We start from the raw sequence: 11,167 nt of genomic DNA, 5'->3' as shown, positions 1-11,167 counted from the left end.
GGAATAAGTAATTAGAAGCCATGTTTTAACATAAGTAATTTGGTGGTTATTACATGGGTTTGTTATCCGAACTCTCTTGTAAGAATGTGAAAATTGAAGACAAAAATTATTAGGAAGCATACAACTAAAAAAATAGTTTTGAGAGAGAAAAGTATAGTAATTTATGATAATTTTTCATCAATGTTAGTTGTTAGTATTTGTTATAAGAGAGAATTGAATTCACAATTTCTTTTGTTCTTTTTTTAAACTCCTCCTCAAACCAATTTTATATCTCAAATGTTAAAGGAGTTGAACTTAGAATCTTTCTTACCCTCCATTTCAACTTTACTACTGAACTAATCTTATATACTTGTATTTTATGATACATTAAAATCATCTTTATAATAAAGATCAATAAAATTGATCGCAACGTTGAAATTTTTAAAAGATTAAAAAAAGAATAAATAAGTTAAGGGATAAAGGCTTGAATTTTAAGTTCGAAAATTATATATATCATGTATGTCCAAATATTCTTAGTCATAAAAGTATAAATAGAGTTGTCAAAACGGGTTGGAATCCATGAGTCAACTCGGGTCACCATTCGTTCGGGTTGGATTGGATTGAAAAAAAAATGAAATTTTGATACGGGCTAATTTTGAGTCCGACTTACTAAGAACCTAACTTACCTAGGTTCAACATGTGGTGAAGCGGGTTGGCTCATCAATCCACCTAATTATTACTTTGTGTTTTAATATTATTAGTTAACATTTTTTTAATTGTATTATAGATAGAGATAAAGAAGAATATGTTTCAAGAGAGCAAAATATTGTGGACTTAAATTGGGTCGGCTACCTTAAAAGGTTTATGAGACATGACAACAAAGGAAGCTCACATTCCACATACCGAAGGTTTGATGATGACGAAAAGGTCAACGGGATAGAGAGAAGCAAGAAGAGAAAGAGGAACCAACTCAATGCGAGGTGAGACACTCTAATGCTAGACCCTGTTAAGGTGTACAATAATACCATATTTTCGCTGGAGAAGGATCCTCATCTTCGACACATAAGAGACATATGAGGGCCTTGTAGTTAGTGTAATATCTATAAGCTTTAAAAGGAAGAGGATGCCCCATATCACCTTCACGGATGTTGACTTTCAAGGAGTGGATTGGATCAAGACGATCTTATGGTCATCACGGTGGAGTTCGAAAACTTCATCGTTAAGAAGGTCCTGGTCAATCAAGGCAGTTTGTCTATTGGAAGACATACAAGAAGTTGAAGTTGACAAATGAGACGATGACCCCATACGACGAGCCTATATATATATATATATATATAATCTACTTACCACCTTTAGAGAAGGTAGTTTAACAAAGACAATACTAATTTGATACATGGTTATAAATGCAAACATGTCTTATAATATTATATTAAGCGACCATCACTTAACATGTTTGGTGTCGTGGTGTCCACCCTTGACCTTGCTATGAAGTTCTCATCCTCATCATGGGATATTATCACGGTCTATGACCAAAAGACGACTTGAGAATACTACATCGTGAGCCTACGACTCCCAATCCCACCACTCAACGCAAACAACATTGACCGGGCAAGAGTAGGCGACTCAACCCTAGAAGATGATGATGGACAATAGGCAAAGTTTTAACCAATAATACCGACCTATTTGCATGGACCACCACTAACCTCCTAAAGGGTCGACCCAAGGGTAGCCTCTCATGGACTATCTACCTTCGACGGAGCTAGGTTAGTCTCGTAAAAAAGAGGAAGTTATGAGAAGAAAGAAGGTTGGTTGTTAAGGTTGAGGAAGAAAAGTTATTACAAGTTGGGTTAGTCAAGGAAGCACATTATACAACATGGTTGACTAATGTTGTGTTGCTAAATAAGGTCAATGGAAAGTGGTGGATATGTATGGACTACACGGAGCTTAACAAGGTATGTCCTAAAGATGTTTATCCATTACCCAAAATTGATCGGCTAGGAGATGAAGCAATCAACCATAACATACTAAGTTTCCTAGACACCTATTCGAGTTATAATCAAATCCCAATGGTTGATGGTGATAAGCCGAAGACCGCCTTCATTATGGAGGAGGCCAAATACTACTATGATGTTATTCTCTTTAGCCTTAAAAACATTGGGACAACATACGAGAGAGTAATGGACATGGTGTTAAAACACCTACTTGGCAAAAGTGTTAAGGTGTATGTAGATGACATGGTGGTAAAGTCCCCCACCCCTGCCTAACGTTCCTAAGACCTATCTTATGTGTTCTTAGCCCTGCGAGCATACAACTTACAATTGAACCCAAAAAAAAAGTGTGTTTAGGGTAGTGGTGGCAAGTTCTTAGGATTCATGCACACACAAAAAGGGATAAAGGTGAACCCTGAAAAAGGGTTAACAGTTATTACTATGAGAAGTCCCAAGACTATGAAAGAGGTACAATGTTTCATGGGAAGGTTAATGACCATTTCACAATTCCTCTTAAGGTTAGCATTCAAGACTCATACAATCATGTATATTTGAGATAACTAGTTCCAAGACATGTTCGAGCATCTCAAACAATTCTTGACATTCCCACCAATCCTGTGTAAATCGGATACTACTTGATCATTCTTGGTTTACATAACGGCTAATGCATACGCCATCAATGCAGCTCTTGTTTAGGGGATTGATAATGAACAAAAATTTACATATTTTGTAAGTAAGATCCTTCAAGATACTAAAATTAAGTTCCAAATGGTGGAGAAAGTGGCCTTATTTCTTGTCACCATAACAAGAAGGCCAAAACCCTATTTCTTAAGCCACGTTACCGTTGTCAAAACCAATTACCCAAAACAAATCTTGCAAAAGTCAAACCTAGAAGGAAGAATATTGTTATGGTCCATACTATTGTTAAAATTTAACATTTGCTATGAGTTGAAAGGACCGATAAAGGCACATTGCTAGCAGACTTTGTCAATGAGTTACAAGGTGATCCAGTCCTAGAAGAAGAATGGTGGACCTTATACATAAATTGTTCTTTTAATTCTAAGGGAGCTAGAGCTAATATAGTCCTTAAGGGTGTGTTTAGAGTGGGGAGAGGATTTGAAAGAAAGTGAGAGGATGAATTTGAGGGGATGGAGAGGGGATTGTGGTGTTATTTGTTTTAAGGGATGGATGAAGGAAATTTGTAGGAAACAATTGTGAGAGTTTATGAATAGTTTAATTGATGTGATAGATAAAAAAAATTATTTTAATAAATAAAGTAAGGAAATTACTATTTTTCCCTCTAGTTAAAATGAATATAGTATAAAATAATTTTATTGTGGCATCTTTGTTAAGGAGTTAATAATTAAATTTGAAATCTATGCAATTCAATTCTTATTCAATTCTCGATGTAATATAATATTTCAACCCCTACTCAAAATCAAGTGGAATCGATTCTCGGACATTACTCAATATCATAGTTAATTTTGGGATGAATGGTGTAGCTTTAATTCAATTAAAATAAAATTGAAACACAAGGTCATTTTCGGTTTAATAGAAATAAAGAAATTATTCTGGTTTTTATATAGTGCATAATCAATATATTTTTGCACATTCTCTCAATTTAGGAAGATCAAACAATTCATCCACCTCTCCCAATCTGTCTGCACACTTGCTTTCAAACTCTCATAAACAAAAATGTTTCATCTACGCACACCCATCTTTGCCTACAATACATATCTTGATCCAAACACTACATAAAGAACCAAATGACATGTTGATAGAGATGTCATTGCACTTTGAATTTAAGACATCCAATGACTATGCCAAATATAAGGCCATCATAACCAACCTTACTTATCAGTGTATATTTATTCCTTCATTTAACCTTTAATCTTGGATTCTTAATTGAATTTTGTACTTTAAAAGACTATGTTAATTAAGATTTTTTATAATTGAGATTATTGAGCATGATACAAAAAAACATGTTAAAAATAACTTTTTAGTTGCATAAATGTTCTTTGGATATATTGAGGTGTGTTAGTGCAGATGTAGCTAAATTGAGCTCATTGAGATGTGAAAATAAATTGGTTGAAGTTTCATGACATCTTAAAGATAAATCCAAAAATAACAAATAATCAAGATTATAAGAAGTCAATCAAAGCATTGCATGAAGAAGGCAATAAGAACATGAAAATGTGAAGGAATTTGTCTAAGTCAACAAAAGGGAATGGACAACAAAAATTAGATCTTGCGATTTTCTCAATTTTTTTTCTATAAAAAGGACTTTGATAATTGATAAATATTTATGATAAATTCGGAAAAATATATCTTAAGATATTTTATTTGATATTGTTAATTAATTACTTATTTAACTATATCAATAAATATCAAAAGATAATATTTGCCAAATCTTTTTAATCTAGCAAATATCTTCTTAAATATTTTTATATCTCCACAACAATAAAATATATCTTGAAGATATTGGATTATTTAGAAAATAATTGGAGGATACTACATTATCATAAAGAAGATTACAACATTAAAAAAAACCTAAAACAAAGTCTAATCCAATTTCTATATAGAGAGACTTAAGGAAACACATTATGGGAGCTTAAGAACCCTTTGAGGATTCTAATTTTGTCTTTTCTCTCTTCTCTCATGTTATCCACCTTCTCTTCTTCTATTTTTTATGTTATTTATACATTCCATCTAGCGTTGATTTTGTTGTAATTTATTGACTGAATCCTAAGGTTAGATGAATAAATTTGTTTGTTCTTTTAATTATTGTTGTGATTTATACTTTTCTATGCCTTTTGTCTCTTAATCAAGTAAAAGTAATGATTTTTATGTACCAAGTTAGTATGATGTTAAATCTACTTAACATATCAATCATACAAGTCTAAGTGTTTTTAACTTTAATTGGGATTTTACCTTGATTAAAGTTGAAAACTTTCATGTGATTGAATGACTTTTTGCTAATAATTAATAATGTACTTTGATTAATGGTGAAAACTTTAGCAAAAATTAATCAACAATGTACTTTGGTTAATTAGCTTTTTACTTGATATAAGAAGTAAATGAGTAAACATGATTATGTATAGTAGTATTTAGTTGAGAATGTACTTTGGTTAAATTTACTATGATTAATCTACAAAGTTCTTGCTTTTAATTAAGAATGTACTTTGGTTAATAGTTAGAACACCAACAAATTAATTGAGAATTTACATTGATTAATTTGAAAATCTAAGGAATTAATTAATTGAACAATAATATTTAGATAACCAATAATAAATCATATTTTGAAAAAACAATAAAATCAACCTACTTTCTTTATCATTGTTTTTATCTTTTTAAATCTTTTTATAAATTTATTTCTTTCTATCTTTTGTTATTTTTTTCTTTAATCTTTTATTTATTTTTATCTTCTTTATTATTTTTATTTTACTATCCCTTTTGTATAGTTTTCATAAGAACTAATTTGATAAGAATCAATTACGTGTTTGTTGAGAGACGACTTAAGGTTGAATTTACCCTTTCTATTTTGTCGAGTACTATCTTAGCAATACTGAAGTTGGTATGATTTAGTAATATTAATTTGATCATGTCAACAAGAACAAGCCAGGATTCGTGAATCAGCTACCAAGTAGAGGGCGGTCAAGAAATACACCTCTTAGTTATACCTAAGGGCCTTCAAAAAGGGCGATTTAGTTTGGCACATGGCCAACAACGCCAAGAATAATGACGACAAACTTTTCTAGAAACTAGGAAGGATCTTTCTAGGTACTAAAATATGTCAGCAACGGTGCTTACAAGTTGGAACATTTGTTAGGGCAACCTATACCTAATACCTAAATGTAACTTATTTAAAGTTTTACTTCTACTAGTATCTTATAAATAGATGAATGTTTGTAACCTATAATGAACTCTTTCTTACTTTGTCTTTCTTCCTAAGGAGGGTTTTAATCATGAAGGTTTTAACGAGACACTAAATGAATAAAATGAGATTACTTTTATTTACGTAGCTATTATGATACAACATATAAAATTCTACGTTTATCATCTCTTCATCCTAGTTCATGGGGTTCATAACAACAGATAGGCTCACCCTAACGACCTCTTCATTAAATGCATACTTAATAATGACATCCTTGGTCATTGTTGTCTTTCCAATTGCCTTACCGACCACTATGTCATCCACACCCTTCATACGACTCTCGTAAATGTCCTCGTTCACGTCAAATCTTGCATCTTTTGACGACACCTTATGGTACAAGAACTCGACCTACCTAAGCACTTTGTTAAAGCCATTGGTATGCTTAAATATTATGTATTTCTACAACTTGACCAAGTCGGCCTCCACTTCTGCCCGAGCATCTTTCTCTACTGCAACCACATCTTTCAATTCTTACATTTCTTCTTACAACTCTTTCTTATCATTATGTAGCTTCTTTTCAGAGTTAAGACACCTTGTTTTCCTATACCTTATCTTTTTTATTACTCTCTTTAATGACCTTCTTATCTTCAGCCCAAGCTTGTTTGTCAACTTCATAATTCCTCTACAGATTGGCCAACTCCTTGGCCATTTTGATCTTCTCTTTGTTTGTCATTTCCTTCCACAACAAATTAAATACCTTGAAATAGAGCACCAATGGTTGACTCTGAAACTCTAAGAGCGCATGCATAAGAGTGACCGATTCAGGCTCCTCCCCCACCTTCAACTCACTATCCCTCAAACCTTTTTTTATTCCTTTGCACATATTGATGAGGGAGCTCTCTAAACCACATAAGTTAGTACCCTTGCCCTCATAACCATAACTTCCAACTTAAGCAAGCAACTCAGTCCTCAACTTCGATCCATCTTTGTCGGTGCCTTGCGGCTTTAGGGGCACAGTCCTCTTGTGCTGCTTCAGGGTTGGTGTGTTTCTACCACTGAGCCTTTCAAGTTAGGCATATGGGTCTCTTTAGTCTTCTTCACCTCTTATAATATTTAGTTCCTCAACATTTGAAACATGTCCTAATCGGTTTTCATCTTCGCGGTGTGTTGGTTCATGTAACTTTTAAATACCACAAAATCCTCATATTAGCTCAAATATACCCAAGTTATAAGTAATTGTTAACTTACCAAGTAATTCAGTAATCAGCTGGATTGATAAGTAAACCCTAATGATATAGTTAGCAGGGAGTTTGCATGGGTGTTGCTCCAAGATACCTACCACCCTCTTATCCTCATCGGACAAGGTGTACTTCTACCATTTCTTGTACCTAAAAGGGTCATCAATCCAATAAAAGGAAAACCTTAACTTTTTATTTTCATTGTAGAAATGGGATCAGCCTATCGAGTTCACCATTACTTTGAAAAAATCATTTTTGAATTTCTTGAATGATTACGTTTACGTGCTAAGTAAGCAGGTAGCCAACTTACTTACCAAGGGAAACCATGTAATAGGTGTCCTAAGCCAAGTTAAGTAACACATAAAACATTCAGGAGAAGGTGACAAGTACAATGCACAATGCATTAGCCTTAATGCTTATAAGCAACCCTAACTGTTTGGATGAAGTTGCATTGGTACAATGTTAGGAAGACATAGAACACCTTTGGTGAACTCGTTAAAAACTATATATACATATAAAAAAGTCTTCTATATAACCCTCTCGATCATGTCATACGTTATCTTTGGCACTTACTATCCTAAAGGATATTGTGTTCTCTACACCTTTGCTCTCGAAAGTATATACTATTCAACCAAGTGTTCAATATTCTTTACCACCTAAATTTGGAAAAATGACTTCTCACAAAGAGATCTACCCAATCGTACCCCCTTTGAGGTTGTTTGGACTCGACAAACTCTTTAAAAGGATCATCCCTATTCTCGATAATCACCTTCATATCCACCCTCATAATCTTGAATGATGATCCATTGGATTATTTAGAGCATTAAGGTCTGACTACTATCATTATTCATCTCATCCCAAGGACCCATGTTGGACCCACTATGTGACATACTTGTTACTAGTAGACTTTTGAGTAAGGAACTTCTCTCATAATATATCGCAGTAGAGCAATTTCTCATAAATTTTGTGTTCAACTAAGGCAAATGAACACCCTATTTATACAAAACTTTTCAATATTTCACCTTTCCACCCTTTCTCCTCAATCGTGAGATCTCTCTAGAATCTGAGGGTTAAGGGTCGCAACTCTTCACCTTCTCAGCATCACCTCATTTCTTGTGCAACTTGAGAACCCTACTATTGAAAGGCTTTTTGGTCGCACAAAAAGTCAACAAATCATGTCCCCCTAATGCAGTAAAGGGTTAACCAAGAATCAATCCAAAGACTCAGCAAAGATTAAGTTCAAAGTGTAAAGTTGAAATCATGTTATTTATTTACTATTTATTCTCTAAACTATTAATGCAATGTGGGGACAATTAAAAGAATGTAATTAAAAAGAAAAGAATTAAAACTAAAATTTGTAAACTGTTTAAAAGAAAAATAAGGAAATAAAATGTAAAGAAATAAAACTTACACTAAAGTAATGAAAAGATTAAACCTATCTATGCATACAAATCAAACAGTAACTAACTAACCTATAAATGGTATGAATTAATGAGGCAAGGATACTAGAAGTAAAACTAGATAGGGAAAATAAAAATGCATGAAATCAATTCAGTGAAAATGAATGATATATACACATAACAAAGCCAAATGAATGGAAAATTGCACTAATTAAAACTAGATTCAGCAAATCAATTTGTAATGCAAAATTAAATGCTAAAAGATAAAAGACATACAAGCATGGAAATTGGAATCAAATCACAGACACATGACAATAGCAATTCAAAAGCTATACAATGCATCAAACCTAAAGTGAAATAGCAAAATTATAGTATCAAAATTAGAACCACAAATGTAAACATAATGCAGAATCCTAAACTTGTAGAGAAATTAAATCAACATCAAAGATTGAAGCTGACCTAATTCAGATAACATCAGAAAGAAAATGATAACAAAATTTAGAATTGAAACAAAGCGAAATCAGTACCTAAATTCTAACTAATCAAAAGCAAAATAACAAACTCAAAAGTAGAATTGATTTCAAAGGTTAATGTACATTGGAGTAAATAAAAGAGTGCTTAAAGTTCTCAGGAAGACATCCTGTGAAGTTGAATCCTGGGTATTGTAGGTCATATTTCATAACCTAATTTGACTTTTTCCACTCATTTGACCAACCAATATTCATTTGCCTATTCATCAATCTAAAATTCACAAACATAATTTAAATGTGGAAATGATTGAGGATAAAGTTTCAATTACACTCAAAAAGACATTCTAACTAAAGTAAGCCCATCACAGGGTCTTATAGTTCATATTTCAGAACTTACAATGGCAATTTCCACTCATTCTCAACCAATGCAAATCTAAATTTGATATATACTTTAAAAAGAAAAGAAACACAAATTTGAATCAATCTTTATGCATTTGACTCATCTCTGACTGGAGAAGACATCTCGAAAATGTGTGCTCAACGTGGAGTCATATAATTCCCAAAGAAACCCTAGAAATGCAGAGTTACAGAGTCCAAATTCATTTTCAATGAAAAACAAGAAACACAATCACACAAGAACACAAAAAAGCAAGATTATGACACAAGAACACAAGAAAGGTACCGAACAAAACGCGCAATCGGAGCCAACACGGGCTGTCACCACCGCGAGTGTTTGCTTCAAAAGCAAGAAAAACGAAAATCTACTCTATAAAAAGCATGTAAAACCTAATCTAAAGAGTAATGTAAAATTTGCAGAGCGTCTGAAAGTGTGTATCTTTACATGGTGAAAGCCCTTTATATAGGGTCGAAGAAAGAATGAAAGAAAAAGAAAATTAAAGAGGAAAAGGGAAGAAGAAACTTGTTCGTGACACTTTCTTTCTCCAATCGGACGACACTCTTCACTTGGCTCCTCGCTTCTTTCCAGTCGTTTGATCTTCTCTACGTGGCAGCTTCGGGCAACTCCAGTCATCTTCTCCGGTCAGGATCGCACCAGTGGAGCTCTCCTCTTCTTTCTCACGCCTCACTCTCTCTCGCGAACCCTATCGGAGGGTTGTTTTCTGCCAAATGACTTGCTCGAGTGAATTTACTCTAGCTAGGCCAAAACGATGTGTTTCATTTAATTGAAATTCAGCCCAATCTATTTTCTTCTTCAAATGAAGCTCTAAACGAGACCCCCCAAAGCAGGCGTCTTCTGCTAGCTCACTCAAAACACACACTTCACTTAAACCCATTGTAGGCGGCCCAAATGTGCAGGTGTTGTAGATAAAACCACTCCCAAACATTGCGCTTCATTAATAGCCCAATTGTTTCCAATCACTTGCATTGCAGCGGCCCAAAAAACATTTCAATGCAGGCCAGGCGACCCAATTTCAAGACAGCTGCCCAATATCATTTCCAAACCACAGCATCAACGGCCCAAATGTTTCTGCCACTTTAACCCAATTTTTAAGGCCTTTCTACAATAAAGAAAAAATTTGAATTAATGCCCATCAAGAGTAAAAAAATATTTTAGCAATTCAAAATTAAAAGAAAAATAAAGAAAAATATTTTTATTGAAACATTTTCTCTAAAAAAATATTAATATCCTAATTATTTACAAACACTAAAAATTACCCCTAAAATCCTAATTTTAATTACAATTTCTATAAAACTAAAGAATTAAAGGAAAAAACTAAAACTATCCTCATTCTAAGCAATAAGAAACTAAAAGAAGATAAGAAGGATTACTAAACACAAAAAAATATGTAAATTTGGAGAGTTATTACCTACGTCTTCCACATCTAATAAGATCTTACTCTTCATCGTTACAACATCTTTGTCATTGTGCTTCTCGAGGTTGGGGGCTATTATACTTGTTGGACAAGAATAAAGAAATACAATTTGTCTTAGCAAAAAAGATGAGAACCAATTGTCAGAGAGGTGTAGCGGAAGCGTGAACAACAAACCAAGAGGAGTGTGGATTGGTTTCTAATCGCATATTTGTGCCTTTAATAATTTTCTCAATAGTTTAATTTCCTTAGCAATTAATTAAAACAATAAAGAGAGTAAGGAAGAGAAAAAATTGCACAAATAATTTTTATACTGGTTCATATCACAAGGATCTTACATCCAATTGCTAATTCCAAACGTTCCACTAACACAAAACTAACAAACTATT

The sequence above is a fragment of the Vigna angularis genome, chromosome 2 (assembly GCF_016808095.1).
Source record: "Vigna angularis cultivar LongXiaoDou No.4 chromosome 2, ASM1680809v1, whole genome shotgun sequence".
NCBI classification, from domain to species: domain Eukaryota; kingdom Viridiplantae; phylum Streptophyta; class Magnoliopsida; order Fabales; family Fabaceae; genus Vigna; species Vigna angularis.
This window is presented reverse-complemented; position numbering follows the sequence as displayed.